Source organism: Pseudophryne corroboree, chromosome 4 (genome assembly GCF_028390025.1).
Source record: "Pseudophryne corroboree isolate aPseCor3 chromosome 4, aPseCor3.hap2, whole genome shotgun sequence".
Lineage (NCBI taxonomy): Eukaryota > Metazoa > Chordata > Amphibia > Anura > Myobatrachidae > Pseudophryne > Pseudophryne corroboree.
The window spans coordinates 930,347,661-930,365,591 of record NC_086447.1 but is presented as its reverse complement, the minus strand read 5'-3'; the positions used below and the strand labels follow the sequence as shown (position 1 = coordinate 930,365,591).

Genomic DNA, 17,931 nt, shown 5'->3' with positions numbered 1-17,931 from the left:
GCCCATCTAGGAGTGGCACTGCAGTGTCACGCAGGATGGCCCTTCCAAAAAACACTCCCCAAACAGCACATGACGCAAAGAAGAAAAAAAGAGGCGCAATGAGGTAGCTGTGTGAGTAAGATAAGCGACCCTAGTGGCCGACACAAACACCTGGCCCATCTAGGAGTGGCACTGCAGTGTCACGCAGGATGGCCCTTCCAAAAAACACTCCCCAAACAGCACATGACGCAAAGAAAAATGAAAGAAAAAAGAGGTGCAAGATGGAATTGTCCTTCGGCCCTCCCACCCACCCTTATGTTGTATAAACAGGACATGCACACTTTAACCAACCCATCATTTCAGTGACAGGGTCTGCCACACGACTGAGACTGAAATGACGGGTTGGTTTGGACCCCCACCGAAAAAGAAGCAATTAATCTCTCCTTGCACAAACTGGCTCTACAGAGGCAAGATGTCCACCTCATCATCATCCTCCGATATATCACCGTGTACATCCCGCTCCTCACAGATTATCAATTCGTCCCCACTGGAATCCACCATCTCAGCTCCCTGTGTACTTTGTGGAGGCAATTGCTGCTGGTCAATGTCTCCACGGAGGAATTGATTATAATTCATTTTAATGAACATCATCTTCTCCACATTTTCTGGAAGTAACCTCGTACGCCGATTGCTGACAAGGTGAGCGGCGGCACTAAACACTCTTTCGGAGTACACACTTGTGGGAGGGCAACTTAGGTAGAATAAAGCCAGTTTGTGCAAGGGCCTCCAAATTGCCTCTTTTTCCTGCCAGTATAAGTACGGACTGTGTGACGTGCCTACTTGGATGCGGTCACTCATATAATCCTCCACCATTCTTTCAATGGTGAGAGAATCATATGCAGTGACAGTAGACGACATGTCCGTAATCGTTGTCAGGTCCTTCAGTCCGGACCAGATGTCAGCATCAGCAGTCGCTCCAGACTGCCCTGCATCACCGCCAGCGGGTGGGCTCGGAATTCTGAGCCTTTTCCTCGCACCCCCAGTTGCGGGAGAATGTGAAGGAGGAGATGTTGACAGGTCGCGTTCCGCTTGACTTGACAATTTTGTCACCAGCAGGTCTTTGAACCCCAGCAGACTTGTGTCTGCCGGAAAGAGAGATCCAAGGTAGGTTTTAAATCTAGGATCGAGCACGGTGGCCAAAATGTAGTGCTCTGATTTCAACAGATTGACCACCCGTGAATCCTTGTTAAGCGAATTAAGGGCTCCATCCACAAGTCCCACATGCCTAGCGGAATCGCTCCCTTTTAGCTCCTCCTTCAATGCCTCCAGCTTCTTCTGCAAAAGCCTGATGAGGGGAATGACCTGATTCAGGCTGGCAGTGTCTGAACTGACTTCACGTGTGGCAAGTTCAAAAGGTTGCAGAACCTTGCACAACGTTGAAATCATTCTCCACTGCGCTTGAGACAGGTACATTCCACCTCCTATATCGTGCTCAATTGTATAGGCTTGAATGGCCTTTTGCTGCTCCTCCAACCTCTGAAGCATATAGAGGGTTGAATTCCACCTCGTTACCACTTCTTGCTTCAGATGATGGCAGGGCAGGTTCAGGCGTTTTTGGTGGTGCTCCAGTCTTCTGTACGTGGTGCCTGTACGCCGAAAGTGTCCCGCAATTCTTCTGGCCACCGACAGCATCTCTTGCACGCCCCTGTCGTTTTTTAAAAAATTCTGCACCACCAAATTCAAGGTATGTGCAAAACATGGGACGTGCTGGAATTTGCCCATATTTAATGCACACACAATGGGGGTAATTCTGAGTTGATCGCAGCAGCAAGAAAGTTAGCAATTGGGCAAAACCATGTGCACTGCAGGGGGGGCAGATATAACATTTGCAAAGAGAGTTAGATTTGGGTGGGTTATTTTATTTCTGTGCAGGGTAAATACTGGCTGCTTTATTTTTACACTGCAAATTAGATTGCAGATTGAACACACCCCACCCAAATCTAACTCTCTCTGCAAATGTTATATCTGCCACACCTACAGTGCAAATGGTTTTGCCCAACTGCTAAAAAATTTGATGCTGCGATCAACTTGGAATTACCCCCAATATTGCTGGCGTTGTCCGATGCCACAAATCCACAGGAGAGTCCAATTGGGGTAAGCCATTCCGCGATGATCTTCCTCAGTTGCCGTAAGAGGTTTTCAGCTGTGTGCGTATTCTGGAAACCGGTGATACAAAGCGTAGCCTGCCTAGGAAAGAGTTGGCGTTTGCGAGATGCTGCTACTGGTGCCGCCGCTGCTGTTCTTGCGGCGGGAGTCCATACATCTACCCAGTGGGCTGTCACAGTCATATAGTCCTGACCCTGCCCTGCTCCACTTGTCCACATGTCCGTGGTTAAGTGGACATTGGGTACAGCTGCATTTTTTAGGACACTGGTGACTCTTTTTCTGAGGTCTGTGTACATTTTCGGTATCGCCTGCCTAGAGAAATGGAACCTAGATGGTATTTGGTACCGGGGACACAGTACCTCCAACAAGTCTCTAGTTGGCTCTGCAGTAATGATGGATACCGGAACCACGTTTCTCACCACCCAGGATGCCAAGGCCTCAGTTATCCGCTTTGCAGCAGGATGACTGCTGTGATATTTCATCTTCCTCGCAAAGGACTGTTGGACAGTCAATTGCTTGGTGGAAGTAGTAAAAGTGGTGTTACGACTTCCCCTCTGGGATGACCATCGACTCCCAGCAGCAACAACAGCAGCGCCAGCAGCAGTAGGCGTTACACGCAAGGATGCATCGGAGGAATCCCAGGCAGGAGAGGACTCGTAAGAATTGCCAGTGACATGGCCTGCAGGACTATTGGCATTCCTGTGGAAGGAGGAAATTGACACTGAGGGAGTTGGTGGGGTGGTTTGCGTGAGCTTGGTTACAAGAGGAAGGGATTTACTGGTCAGTGGACTGCTTCTGCTGTCGCCCAAAGTTTTTGAACTTGTCACTGACTTGTGATGAATGCGCTGCAGGTGACGTATAAGGGAGGATGTTCCGAGGTGGTTAACGTCCTTACCCCTACTTATTACAGCTTGACAAAGGCAACACATGGCTTGACACCTGTTGTCCGCATTTCTGTTGAAATACTTCCACACCGAAGAGCTGATTTTTTTGGTATTTTCACCAGGCATGTCAACGGCCCTATTCCTCCCACGGACAACAGGTGTCTCCCACGGGTGCCTGACTTAAACAAACCACCTCACCATCAGAATCCTCCTTGTCAATTTCCTCCCCAGCGCCAGCAACACCCATATCCTCCTCATCCTGGTGTACTTCAACACTGACATCTTCAATCTGACTATCAGGAACTGGACTGCGGGTGCTCCTTCCAGCACTTGCAGGGGGCGTGCAAATGGTGGAAGGCGCATGCTCTTCACGTCCAGTGTTGGGAAGGTCAGGCATCGCAACCGACACAATTGGACTCTCCTTGTGGATTTGGGATTTCGAAGAACGCACAGTTCTTTGCGGTGCTTTTGCCAGCTTGAGTCTTTTCAGTTTTCTAGCGAGAGGCTGAGTGCTTCCATCCTCATGTGAAGCTGAACCACTAGCCATGAACATAGGCCAGGGCCTCAGCCGTTCCTTGCCACTCCGTGTGGTAAATGGCATATTGGCAAGTTTACGCTTCTCCTCCGACAATTTTATTTTAGATTTTGGAGTCCTTTTTTTACTGATATTTGGTGTTTTGGATTTTACATGCTCTGTACTATGACATTGGGCATCGGCCTTGGCAAACGACGTTGCTGGCATTTCATCGTCTCGGCCATGACTAGTGGCAGCAGCTTCAGCACGAGGTGGAAGTGGATCTTGATCTTTCCCTAATTTTGGAACCTCAACATTTTTGTTCTCCATATTTTAATAGGCACAACTAAAAGACACAGAGGTAGCTACAGCCGTGGACTACCGTACTGTGTCTGCTGCTAATATAGACTGGATGATAATGAGATGAAATCAATATATATTATATCACACTAGTACTGCAGCCGGACAGGTAGCTATATTTATTATGTAATGACTGATGACGGACCTGCTGGACACTGTCAGCTCAGCAGCACCGCAGACTGCTACAGTAAGCTACTATAGTAGTATGTATAAAGAAGAAAGAAAAAAAAAACCCACGGGTAGGTGGTATACAATTATGGATGGACGAGCGACTGCCGACACAGAGGTAGCTACAGCCGTGGACTACCATACTGTGTCTGCTGCTAATATAGACTGGATGATAATGAGATGAAATCAATCTATATATATATATAATATCACTAGTACTGCAGCCGGACAGGTAGATATATTTATTATGTAATGACTGATGACGGACCTGCTGGACACTGTCAGCTCAGCAGCACCGCAGACTGCTACAGTAAGCTACTATAGTAGTATGTATAAAGAAGAAAGAAAAAAAAAAACCACGGTTAGGTGGTATACAATTTATGGATGGACGAGCGACTGCCGACACAGAGGTAGCTACAGCCGTGGACTACCGTACTGTGTCTGCTGCTAATATAGACTGGATGATAATGAGATGAAATCAATATATATTATATCACACTAGTACTGCAGCCGGACAGGTAGCTATATTTATTATGTAATGACTGATGACGGACCTGCTGGACACTGTCAGCTCAGCAGCACCGCAGACTGCTACAGTAAGCTACTATAGTAGTATGTATAAAGAAGAAAGAAAACAAAACAAAACACGGGTAGGTGGTATACAATTATGGATGGACGAGCGACTGCCGACACAGAGGTAGCTACAGCCGTGGACTACCGTACTGTGTCTGCTGCTAATATAGACTGGATGATAATGAGATGAAATCAATATATATTATATCACACTAGTACTGCAGCCGGACAGGTAGATATATTTATTATGTAATGACTGATGACGGACCTGCTGGACACTGTCAGCTCAGCAGCACCGCAGACTGCTACAGTAAGCTACTATAGTAGTATGTATAAAGAAGAAAAAAAAAAAAAAACCACGGGTAGGTGGTATACAATTATGGATGGACGAGCGACTGCCGACACAGAGGTAGCTACAGTCGTGGACTACCGTACTGTGTCTGCTGCTAATATAGACTGGATGATAATGAGATGAAATCAATATATATATATATATAATATCACTAGTACTGCAGCCGGACAGGTAGCTATATTTATTATGTAATGACTGATGACGGACCTGCTGGACACTGTCAGCTCAGCAGCACCGCAGACTGCTACAGTAAGCTACTATAGTAGTATGTATAAAGAAGAAAGAAAAAAAAAAAAACCACGGGTAGGTGGTATACAATATTATATATATATTATATACAATTTTATATATATATATATATATATATTAAACTGGTGGTGATTATTAAACTGGTGGTCAGGTCACTGGTCACACTATCAGCAACTTGCAAGTAGTACTCCTAAGCAGACAATCACAATATATATTATACTGGTGGTCAGTGTGGTCACAATGGCAGTGTGGCACTCTGGCAGCAAAAGTGTGCACTGTACGTTATATGTACTCCTGAGTCCTGCTCTCAGACTCTAACTGCTCCCCACTGTCAGTGTCTCCCCCACAAGTCAGATAATACAGTCACACTATCTATCACAGTCACTTCAGCAAGTAACTACTAGTACTCCTCCTAATGCTCCCCAAAATTACTACTGTGTCTCTACTGTCTCACTCTCTTCTCTATAAACGGAGAGGACGCCAGCCACGTCCTCTCCCTATGAATCTCAATGCACGTGTGAAAATGGCGGCGACGCGCGGCTCCTTATATAGAATCCGAGTCTCGCGATAGAATCCGAGCCTCGCGAGAATCCGACAGCGGGATGATGACGTTCGGGCGCGCTCGGGTTAACCGAGCAAGGCGGGAAGATCCGAGTCGCTCGGCCCCGTGTAAAAAAAACTGAAGTTCGGGCGGGTTCGGTTTCCGAGGAACCGAACCCGCTCATCTCTATTTCATTACCATAGATTACATCCTAATCTCTCGAAATATATATTGATATTGAATTTTAACTTGTCCTCCTCCAAGAGGAACGCTGTATTCTGTGGCGTTGGCACATGATGAGGAGAGAGAGAGCGTGAGTGGGAGCATAAGGGTGCATGCACGCAGCATGACATCATCACGACACATCCCACAGGTTAGAGGAGCTGGGAGTAGGATTACGTCAGTGATGCTGCACCATATAAATGATTGACAGCCAGACTGAGCGGAGGGGGTGGCGGGCACAATGGCCGGAGGACAGAAATGAGCACACTCGGCGATAGCCGATACTGCAGCAGCAGCAGGTGTGTGTGAGGGGGTTTACAGACATTAGGGGGTGCCTGTGCGCACCAGGAACCCCCCCTCGCACGCCTATGCCCACAGTGCCAGATACAGAAATGCCCCACAGTGCCAGATATGCCCCCAGTGCCAGATACACATGTCCCCCAGTGCCAGATATGCCCCCAGTACCAGATATGCCCAGATACAGAAATGCCCCCACAGTGCCAGATATGCCCCAAGTGCCAGATATAGAAATGCCCCCACAGTGTCAGATAAGCCCAGATACAGAAATGCCCCCACACTGTCAGATATGCCCCCAGTCCCAGATACAGACATGCTCCCCCAGTGCCAGATATGGAAATGCCCCCAGAGTGTCAGATATGCCCAGATACAGAAATGCCCCCACACTGTCAGATATGCCCCCAGTCCCAGATACAGAAATGCTCCCCCAGTGCCAGATATGCCCCCAGTGCCAGATAGAGAAATGCCCCCATAATGCCAGATACACATGTCCCCCCAGTGCCAGATATGCCCCCAGTGCCAGATAGAGAAATGCCCCCATAATGCCAGATACACATGTCCCCCCAGTGCCAGATATGGCCCCAGTGCCAGATATACCCCCAGTGCCAGGTACACATGCCCCCCCCCCCCCCTTCCCCTGCTGTTGCTGCTGTCCTGTGTGTGTGAGGTGAGGAGAGTGCAGCCTGCGACTCCAGCCCCTCAGTCTCCGGTGCGGGTGTCTACCATTAATTCAGCGCCGATCCCCTCAAGCAGCAGCGCGGCGAGCAGCAGCGAAGGTATGGAGCGGCGCTCCGTCGGCGGTGGGTACAGCGTACTCACGGCTAAATTCTTAAGGGTGCACTGTACCCACCCTTACACGCCCACTTGCACCGCTGATTAGGCCCTAGGTATCTGCAAACACAGTAGTGATTTAGCAATGATAAAAATTAGTGTAGGTGGCGTGTTAGTGGGATGGGCCCGCGATTTCTACGATGCGGCGGGTAGTCCGTGTTTCATGGGCGTTGCAATCGCAATATATGCCAAACAGATTGCAGAAATTGCAAACGCTTCAGTCGCACAGAGAGCGACGTACAGTAGACTGTGGAAGAGCTGACGGCAGCAGCAAAAGTTCAGATGGTCAGGCTAATAACTGCAGAACCACCGGCAGCTGATGGTGTTACTGTGATGCAGATCTAATTACACAACACTTTTCTTTAGGTATGTATGTTGTCATGTGCATACCTCCCAACATATGGATGTGACAAGGAGGTACACCAAGGCGCACTCGCCCAAATAGGGGACGTGGCCTATAGAAAAGGGGGAGTGCGTCGTGGGCGTGCCGCGATCGCGAGCCACCTCCCGTTTTCCATCACTATGGGGGCATGGACAGCGCTCTGAGAGAGCTTCTGGCATGCCTCCAGTCCCTCTGATACCCGTGAATAGACGGTCTATGCCAGCGCACAGCGTCTATTCACCGCTGCTCTGCTAGCTGCTAGGTAGAGCAGTCACTGACAGGAGCCTCTCAACTAACCCCCCCCCCCCCCCAGCCGCCACCACGGGACACTGCGGCCGCCCGCGGGTAGGACAGCAAGTCAGTCCCAAAAAAAAGGGGATTGGGACAGTTGGGAGGTATGCATGTATATGGCATATGCTCATTTTACCACAGTGTTGTGTATAACTTATTACTACTGGAAGAAACACGTTATGTTACATGTATGTATGTATTGTGTTTACACCATGGCCCTCATTCCGAGTTGATCGCTCGCTAGCTGCTTTTAGCAGCAGTGCAAACGCTAGGCCGCCGCCCTCTGGGAGTGTATCTTCGCTTAGCAGAAGTGCTCGAAAAAATTTTCAAGCAGTTTCTGAATAGCTCCAGACCTACTCCTAGATTGCGATCACTGCAGACTATTTAGTTCCTGTTTTGACATCACATACACGCCCTGCATTCGGCCAGCCACTCCCCCATTTCCCCAGGCACGCCTGCGTTATCTTCTGGCACGCCTGCGTTTTTTAGCACACTCCCGGAAAACGGTTAGTTACCTCCCAGAAACGCCCGAAAAGAGTCGCTTGACCTTGTGTAAAACTGCATAGTTTTGTGTTAAAGTACTTTGTGCGTGCGTACTGCGGCCCATACGCATGCGCAGAACAGCCAATTTTTAGCCTGATCGCTACGCTGAAAACAACGGCAGCTAGCGATCAACTCAGAATGACCCCCCATGACCCTTAATGCCGGCCTAACATTACTCTGACAGAATAGAAAAAACATAAGAGCTGCGTTTCCTCTCGTTATTTTCAGTGATTGTGCGCAATGATGCGTTTGTAGCTCTGCGTGCAGTGGGAGTGAACTAGATTTGCGATGGGGTTGTAGAGGGTTAGGAGATTGTGGCTTTGGCTAAAGGTCATCGCAGATTCGCAATCAGTGTGCGTTCCGTGACTTCAGTCGCATCTGCAATCCGTGCTGAATGAGGGCTTTAGAACCGCCCACATACTGCAGGTGGCCATACTCGGACAGAGAAGCTGTACCTGTCGGAGGGCTTCTGCAGGTGTCCTTGGCGCAACCACTGGAGATGATGCACCAATCGCTATTACAGCGTGCGTGGGCAGTGACAGCGAGCGTCTCAGTCCTTTCACATAATGATGCTTAAATGAAAAAATATATATATTTTAATTTAATTAGGGAGAACACACTGCACAGATAATTTACTGAAGTGCAAAACGTCTCTGTTTGCAGAAATGCATCTAATGTCTCCCTTGCACATTGCAGGTGTATCCCTAAATCCCAGTAGAGCAGTCTCCAGATACCCCCATTTCCACAGAGAAGTGGGCGGTCTGGGGGCTCAATTATACAATTAGCGATGAGTAGCGCCATTGCCCCTCCCACATCCCCCCCCCCCCCCCCCCCAGCACTAACCACCTGAGATCCGCCCTTGCGGCATCCTATGGGCTGCTCTGGTAAGAGGTCGGCAATTATGGTATAAGCAGCCTAAGAAGGTATATAATCATGTTATGCTGTTGCACTACTACTATGCATGCCAGGTAGATATTTGTATGATATCTGATATAGGCCCTCATTCTGAGTTGTTCGCTCGCTGCTAATTTTAGCAGAATTGCTAATAGGCTAAGATCCGGCAGTTCTGCGCATGCGTATGCACAGCAGGGCGCACGCGCTAAGCAATTTTACACAAAACTATGCTATTTTACTCAAGGGACGAACAAAGCTTTTCAATCGCTCTGCTGATCGTAGTGTGATTGACAGGAAGTGGGTGTTTCTGGGCGGAAACTGGCCGTTTTCAGGGAGTGTGCTAAAAAACGCAGGCGTGCCAGGTAAAAACGCAGGAGTGGCTGGAGAAACGGGGGAGTGGCTGGCCGAACGCAGGGCGTGTTTGTGACGTTAAACCAGGAACTAAACGGACTGAGGTGATCGCAATCTAGGAGTAGGTCTGGAGCTACTCAGAAACTGCAAGGAACTTGCTTTCGTTAGCAATTCTGCTATTCTAAAATACACTCCCAGAGGGCGGCGGCCTAGCGTGTGCAATGCTGCTAAAAGCAGCTAGCAAGCGAACAACTCGGAATAAGGGCCATTGTCGTCTGAAAAAACACCACCTCTAGGGGGCACTGTCGTGTCCAGCAGCTGATGCAGTACTTGTGTCTTGCTCCCTTCCTCAGAGGTTAATCTTCAACCACATCAGGAATTTAAGCCCTTGCAGGATGTTTACTGTTGTACAATGGCCAGCGGCTTCCTGACGTGGACTACTGACCCATGCTCCTGGATCCTTTATCTGGCGTACTCGGCAGGAAGTGCCTTCAGCTCCCGGAAAGGGTAAATAACTAGCAGCCAGGTAGACGGAGAGTCATCCTGACTTTTCCTGTGCTACCAGATAGATGGATGTCCGACTGTAGGTAAAGTAGTCATGGTTCCAATCCACCAGCACAAATCTGCTAGACGGTTCCGGAAGGTCCAAACAGGAGATACTGTATCTTCTGCAGGGTGGAAAATAAATGGCGTGACAGCGGGCGAGACGTCTGCCCCTTCACCAATGGGAGCCAGGAATTATCAGGGCCTGATCCTAAGTGGGGTGCTGCAGCGTCTAATGTGTGGTCGCCTGTGCGCACAGTAATACCGATTAGTGCATCCTTGTAAGCCATCGGAGGTTGCACCGTGCATCAGCCCAATGGCAGCTGCAGTTTCCCCATCTGGCCATGGCTTCCTATGTCTGTGACTGCGCGTCTGGGAATGTGGCTGCTTGCAGTAACATGCCCCTGACCCTCCCATAATATGTGAACTGAATGAGCCATTTTTGCACGCACTACTAGCCGCCTCCCAGTCATCACCTATGAATGAACGCTCATCACTCTTCTGTCACATTCCTGATAACGTCCAATCTGATCGCAACAGCAACTTTGCGCGTACACTTTGTGTAATGCGTGCATTCTGTAATGCACTCTGGCCCTCATTCAGTACGCAACGCAATTGATCAGCCGATTGGACAAATGGTTGCGATGCCGATCTTGCGTTTGCATTTTTAAATGCGATCGCAGCGCTGGGCGGCGCTTTTCATGCTGGGTGGCCTAGTCCGGTGCTGGGCGGACCCAGGCATGAAATTCTGCTAAGTCACAAAATCCGCTACTGATGCTGAATAAGGGCCTCTGTGCAACGCACCCTGTGTAACGCACTGTGTAACTGTAATGCATGCACCCTGTGCAGGGCAGTCATCAGGGGGGACTGTGGGGACTGGTGACCCAGGCCCTTACAGAGAGAGGTCCCACCCCTGGCTCTACCGACAATACCAGTAGAGCTGTGTAACAACAGCGGGCTGACACGCAGGGAGGACTTCTTACAACAAGCCTTCCCTGTGTATCAGCTCTCTGGGAATGGTTCCTGTAGGTCCGCAACGCTCCACCTATATGTAACATCACAATGTATGACATCACATAGGGGTGGAGCAGTGCAGCAGAATCTTTGTTTTGGAGAAAGGGGGCACTGTCTATTTTGTCAGTCCCAGGCCCCACAATTTCTGATTGCAGCCCTGACTCTGTGTAATATACCCTGCTATATGAGGTATTACGTGTGACACTGGGGAGTGCGAAGCGGAGCGAAGCAAGACACTGAGACCCCGAAGAGTGTCAAGCGAAGCGACCCCGCAAGGGTACAATGGTGCATAGATAAAACAAAATAACCTAAAACAAACTGGGAATGGATAAAACATTAACGTGCTGTAAGGGCGGAAATTCTCTTCTGCTCTCTCGTGCTGTCACTTCCTGGTCCTTTCCACGAGGGGAACATAGACACAACCGTGATTACATGAGCAGATAATTCCCAGAAGCCTCGGCAGCTGCTCTGGAGGTCAGAAGCTGGTCACATGACCAGTGACTGCTGGAAGTGAGCGGCAGTTGGTCGGGACAGAGCGGCACAGGGCCCAGGAAGTATGAAAGAGGGGGCACGGACTGTCAGGGATGTCCTGAGGTAACCGCTGAGAAGGGGGACCTGGGGGTCTATTCATGAAGCAGTGAAAAGAGTGGAGAAACAGACCAGTGGAGAAGTTGCCCATGGCAACCAAACAGCATCTCCCTTACATTTTATAGTATGTACTTGACAAAGGTTTCCTTCAAAGCTGATTGGTTGCTATGGGCAACTTCGCTACTGGTCTGTTTCTCCACTCTTTTCTCTTATGTCCTAGAGGATGCTGGGGTCCATTTTAGTACCATGGGGTATAGACAGTTCCACAGGAGCCTTCGGCACTTTAAGACTTTTCAAGTGAGAACTGGCTCCTCCCTCTATGCCCCTCCTCCAGACCTCAGTATAGAAAATGTGCCCGGGAGACTGGATGCACACCAGTGGAGCTCTACCGAGTTCTGCTGGAAAAGATTTTTTTAGGTTTTTTATTTTACAGGGAAGCTGCTGGCAACAGTTTCCCTGCTTCATGGGACTTAGGGGGGGGAAGTAGGAACCAACTTCTCAGTTAGTTAATGGTACTGCTTCCGCTGACAGGACACCATTAGTTCCTGAAGGGTACTGACCACAGCCCAATCCTGGCCAGCGTTCACTCCCACAGCACTGCCGCCACCCCCTAACAGAGCCAGAAGTCAGAAGGCTGGTGAGTATATTACCGCAGTCCTGCAGAGAGGGGATCCTCCGGTCATCGTTGGCGGCATACAGGTACACGCGCAGCGGCAGGAAGCTGCGTGCCATGTCTCTCAGCACAAGGGTGCAAAGCGTGCGCGCGGGGGGGGGGGGGGGGGCGCGCTCTGAGGGCATGTTTTAAAACCTTACTCTCAGCATACCTCCCAACATTGGAGTGCAGGATAGGGGCGGGGCCTATCGGAAAGGGGGCGTTGCCTCGCGGCAAGTGCCACGATCGCCAGCCACGCCCCCGTTTACATCATTATGGGTGCATGAACAGCGCTGTGAGAGCTGCTGGTCATGCCCCCTGTCCCTCTCTGCCGTGAATAGACACTGTGCGCATGCGCACAGCATCTATTCACCGCTGCTCTGCTCAGAGCAGCGAGTGACAGGGGGGATCTCCCAACTGCCCCCCCACCCGCGGGACACTGCGACCCGCGGGTGGGACAGCGGGACAGACCCTAAAAAGCGGGACTGTCCCGCCAAAATCGGGACAGTTGGGAGGTATGCTCTCACTGACAGGGTACATACATGTACAGCCGCTGATGTGCCATCCCCAGCCATTATAAATATTACATCGCTGAGGCTGAAGGGTGGGGCTTCTCCTCAGACTTGCCAGAACACTCACTGGGTGCCATTTTCTCCTGACAGAAACTCCAGTGTGAAGCTCCTGAACGCTGTTTCTCCTCATGACAACGCTGATTCAAGCACAGGGTGTTATAGAAGGGGCAGAGAGTGTTCATTATAATTAGGTCTGTGGGCCGATTATTGGTAAATGCGCTGTAAGTGGGCAATATTTCCACAACTCACAATAAGGCGCAGTGTGTGGACTGGCAAATCCCTCTGTGTCTCTCTGACAGACTTTAGTGTGGGACATTGGGGAGGGTTCTTCCCAGGAAGAACCCATTTTAGATGCACAAGAGGGTAATGCATACTTACCTACTCTCCCGGAAGCTGCGGGAGGCTCCCGTTCTTTGGGGTAGCCCCCCGCACCCCCGAAAGAGTGGGCAGGTCTCCCGCATCCTGCTCGCACCCTAGTGATGCGAGCAGGATGGAGAGATAACCTCCCGCATTCGCGGGTCTGTCGGGTGGAGAAGGGGTTAAAATGACGCAAATTGCGTCATTTTAGCCCCGCCCCCTTCCCACGGACCCGCGAATCGCGGCATTTCCCGATGCGGGGGTGGGGCTTAGTGAAGTCACAGTCCGGCCCCGCCCCCCGAAGACACCTGCAGCGTTTCCTCTCCGGGCTTCTCCCGGAAAGGAGACTTACAATGTAGGTAAGTATGGGGTAATGTGGTGGCCCTTCCCTCTCAGAAGGAGCCAGAGTGGGTGAGAATGTTGCAAAAGAATATGTCAGTGCTTGCAAAGAAATTCCCTGAGTCTGAACAACAGACTAAATATTGGAGGCAGTCTGTGGAGGATGCACTGTTTACTGACCCCTCCATATCATCCACTCAGGCAGTGCTGTAACTAGGTATGTGCGCTGTGTGCCTTGCACACTGCGCAGTATGAACTGGGGCGCATCCAGCCACCAACAAAATGTATATAGAAACATTCAGCAGCGCGATCGTCTCCGCCTCCTCCCCGCTCCCCTCCCAAGCCGGAGCTTACTGGGCAGCAGCGCGGAATCCCCGCCTCGGCTCATGTTACAGCAGCGCCGGACTACTCTCCAAACAGAGGCTTCGGAACGGGAGGAGCAGCTCACCCCCCCACCCCAAATATGAGAGGCGCCACCGCCGACTTCCTGGAGAAGCGTATCGCGGCAGTGAACAGAGGCAGCTTGCGCCGGCGGCTCTAGCTGCCTGCCGCCGTTCTAGCTGCCTTCTGCAGTCGGAGCTCTCAGCTATCAGATCGGGTGACAGCTGATCCATATGAGCCGGCAGCAGCAGGAGGATCTGAAATACTGTATGTATCGTGAAGGGTTACTTCTTACCCCCCGGCCAATGTAATCTCCGCAGATCTGATTATACTAGCTGCACAATTGCTTAGGATAGGAGAAAGTTCCACTAAGCCCGTACCACATGGGAGGGACAGGTGCAGCGTGTTTTATGGACTGCATGGTCCCCTGCGCTCACAATTAGACCCTACTGCAGCACCGGGCTGGGATCTGTTCCCAGAAAACCTGTCCTTCCATCCCTCTTCTGTCTTGACTAAAATATTGTTTAAATTATACCCATCGCATACACGACTTGGAAGCAACGTTTCTGCAGACAGTCCGTATTTATAAAAAAAAAAAAGCTGTTCAGTTTACTAGGAACCCCACTGAGGAATGAGGTACGCGGTGCCTCATGCCTTAGTGATGCCACTGGTTCTCAGTGAATTGACAGACATTGTAATTCATAATGCACAATGATGGCTTCCACTGCGTGTGGGCTAATAGGGTATTCCTGGAGCACTATGCTGTCTACACTGTGTAAAAAGGGGGACGTTGTCTACCGTAATGTGTAAAAAGGGGGATGCTGTCTGCCGTAATGTGTACAAAAGGGGGAGGCTGTCTGCCGTAATGTGTAAAAAAGGGGGGCGCTGTCTGCCGTAATGTGTAAAAAAGGGGGACTCTGTCTGCCGTAATGTGTAAAAAGAGGATGCTGTCAGCCGTAATGTGTAAAAAAGGGGGACACTGTCTGCTGTAAGGTGTAAAAAGGGGACGCTGTCTGCCGTAATGTGTAAAAAGGGGACGCTGTCTGCCGTAATGTGTAAAAAAGGAGGACGCTGTCTGCCGTAATGTGTAAAAAGAGCACGCTGTCTGCCGTAATGTGTAAAAAAGGGGAGACTGTCTGCCGTAATGTGTAAAAAGAGGACGCTGTCTGCCGTAATGTGTAAAAAGTGGGACGCTGTCTGCTGTAAGGTGTAAAAGGGGCGCTACTGTGCGGCGTAATTTGAATAATGGAGACTACTGTGCACCATTATATGAATTGGTATTATTTTGTGGCCACACCCCTTTCCCGTGAAGCCACACCCCTATATATTTTGCGCGCACTGCCGCCGGGTTTGCGTTAAGGGGGGACGCCGATGCCTTTTCTTGCACACAGCGCTAAAATAGACATATATATTAGTAGATGCTCAATTAGCTTAGTGATATCATTCAGGTGCTCGAAAGGGAGGGGTATTCCTGAGCAAGAAAAAAAAGCATTTGGTTTCCCCCAGCACCCTGAATGATAACAGTAACCAGATAAATTTTTTAACACTATTTCTCTATTTTAATTACATTTCATGTTTGTATCACCCTCTCTATAGCTTCGGCTTCCTAAATACTAATTTATTAACACTATAGTTTTTTCACTGGTATGCTACGCTGGGCTTTCTGGCTTATGCTGGTGTTTTGGGGTGCCACACCCTGCACCTAGATATAGCGCTAGGGACCCCAAATATACAGAGACGCCTTGACGCCTTTGGGGCTTAACCACACATTTGCGCAAATATGTGTAACGAAGATCTCTGAATTCTATTATTATGTGGGATTTACATCTAGTTACTGTTATCATTCAGGGTGCTGGGGGAAACCAAATGCTTTTTTTTCTTACACAGCGCTAAAATGTCTAGTTACGGCACTGCACTCAGGTCCCATCCAGTTCCCAGAAAAGTTCTTTGGCCCAGATAATGCAAGGGGACACAGACACAGATTCCGACTCTGACGTCGACACTGGGGATTTGAGAGGGGTAGACCCCAAATTAGCCAAAAGCATACAATGTATGATAGTTGCTATAAAGGAAGTGTTGGAGTTTCCTGAAACAACACTGGTCCCAGAGGAAAAGGATTATTTTAAATTAAATAAAAAGCAGGTTGTGACTTTTTCCTCCTTCAAAGGATTTGAATGCGTTCTTTGAAGAATCCTGGGCTAACCCTGAGAAGAAATTTACCCTTCCCAGAAGGATACGTGTAGCGTACCCTTTCCCTGAGGAAGACCGGCACAAATGGGAGACACCCCCAATGATAGACACCTCAGTTTCTCGGCCAGAGGCGTAACTAGGGTAGGGTGAGTGGGGCACGTGCCCTGGGCGCCTTGACAGGTCCAGGAGAGGGGGGCGCCACCGCCGGCCAGGGCATCATGCCCTACTCGCCCCCGTCATGCCTAAATGTGAGGGGAGGAGAGCGCAGCATCTCTCCCTCCCCTCACCGCTGCTGCCAGAACTAGCAGTGCTGCCAGCAGTGCTGCCAGCAGTCTTGCGTGTGTCCGGTCTCCGGCGGAGTTAGCCAATCAGAGCTTGCGGACCGGCTCCTGATTGGCTGCCGGTCCGCGAGCTCTGATTGGCTAGCGAACCGGCGCCACACAGCCGCCGGAGACCTGGAGGGGTGAGGGGCAGGAGAGGCGCTGCGCTCTCCTCCTCTCACATAGCAGAGTGACAGCGCGGCGCCGCATCGGTGAGTGACTGACAGGGGGGGGGGGGGGGGAGGAGAGTCTTGTGTCACTGGCACTGTGGGGCATGTATCTGGCACTGTGGGGCATGTATCTGGCACTGTGGGGCATGTACCTGGCACTGTGGGGCATGTAACTGGCACTGTGGGGCATGTATCTGGCACTGTGGGGCAATGTAATTGGCACTGTGGGGCATGTATCTGGCACTGTGGGGCATGTATCTGGCACTGTGGGGCATGTATCCGGAACTGTGGGGCATTGTATCTGGCACTGTGGGGCATGTATCTGGCACTGTGGGGCATTGTATCTGGCACTGTGGGGCATTGTATCTGGCACTGTGGGGCAATGTAACTGGCACTGTGGGCCTTCGTCCTAACTCTCGGCCATATCAAAGATGCTGCAGGTTACTTAGTTGAAGCTATGAAGGATATTGGGTTGCTGAGTTCAAGATCCTCCGCTATGGCGATTTCAGCCCGCAGGGCGCTGTGGATCCGCCAATGGAATGCTGATGTGGAATCAAAAAAGAATATTGAGGCACTTCCTTACAATGGAGAAGCCCTCTTTGGAGACAAGCTGGATGCCATGATTTCAACAACTACATCAGGCAAGTCAGCATTCCTGCCTTCCGCAGCTTCTCCACCTAGGAAAGGATTTCATTCTCATACGATGCAAATGGTACCCCCTTCTTCGCAGGAAGAGGGCGAGGAAGAGATAAAAAAAATCTACAACACCATCAGGCTCGCAGGAGCAGAAGTCAACAGCTGCTTCTGCTAAAACCTCAGCATGACGCTGGGGCTTCCCTGCGGGAGTACGATCGGGTGGGGGCATGTCTACTGTCTTTCAGCCAGGTCTGGGTTCACTCAGATCTGGATCCTTGGGTATTGCAGATAGTGTCCCAAGGGTACAAATTGGAATTTCAGGACCTTCCCCCATGCCGGTTTTTCAAATCAGCCTTACAAGTTTCTGTTCAGGACAGAGCAAAAGTGCTGAACGCAATACAGAAATTATGTCAAGACAACGTAATTTCCTTAGTTCCTGTGTCACAACAGGAAAAAGGGTTTTATTCAAGCCTGTTTGTAGTGCTGAAACCGGATGGCTCGGTCAGACCGATTTTAAACCTAAAGACTCTGAACCTTTATTTGAAAAGGTTCAAATTCAAGATGGAATCCCT

The 17,931-nt window shown here is 50.1% G+C and overlaps 1 long non-coding RNA gene across 1 annotated transcript in view; it reads left to right on the top strand.

Moving 5' to 3' along the window:
* Positions 1 to 11,666: 11,666 nt before the first annotated feature.
* The window catches only part of LOC134911908 (uncharacterized), a 151,217-nt gene continuing 144,952 nt past the window's right edge, over positions 11,667 to 17,931 (top strand). Inside the window, exon 1 of the long non-coding RNA XR_010176957.1 lies at positions 11,667 to 11,748. This is a non-coding gene — a long non-coding RNA (uncharacterized LOC134911908). The remainder of the gene's footprint in view (positions 11,749 to 17,931) is intronic.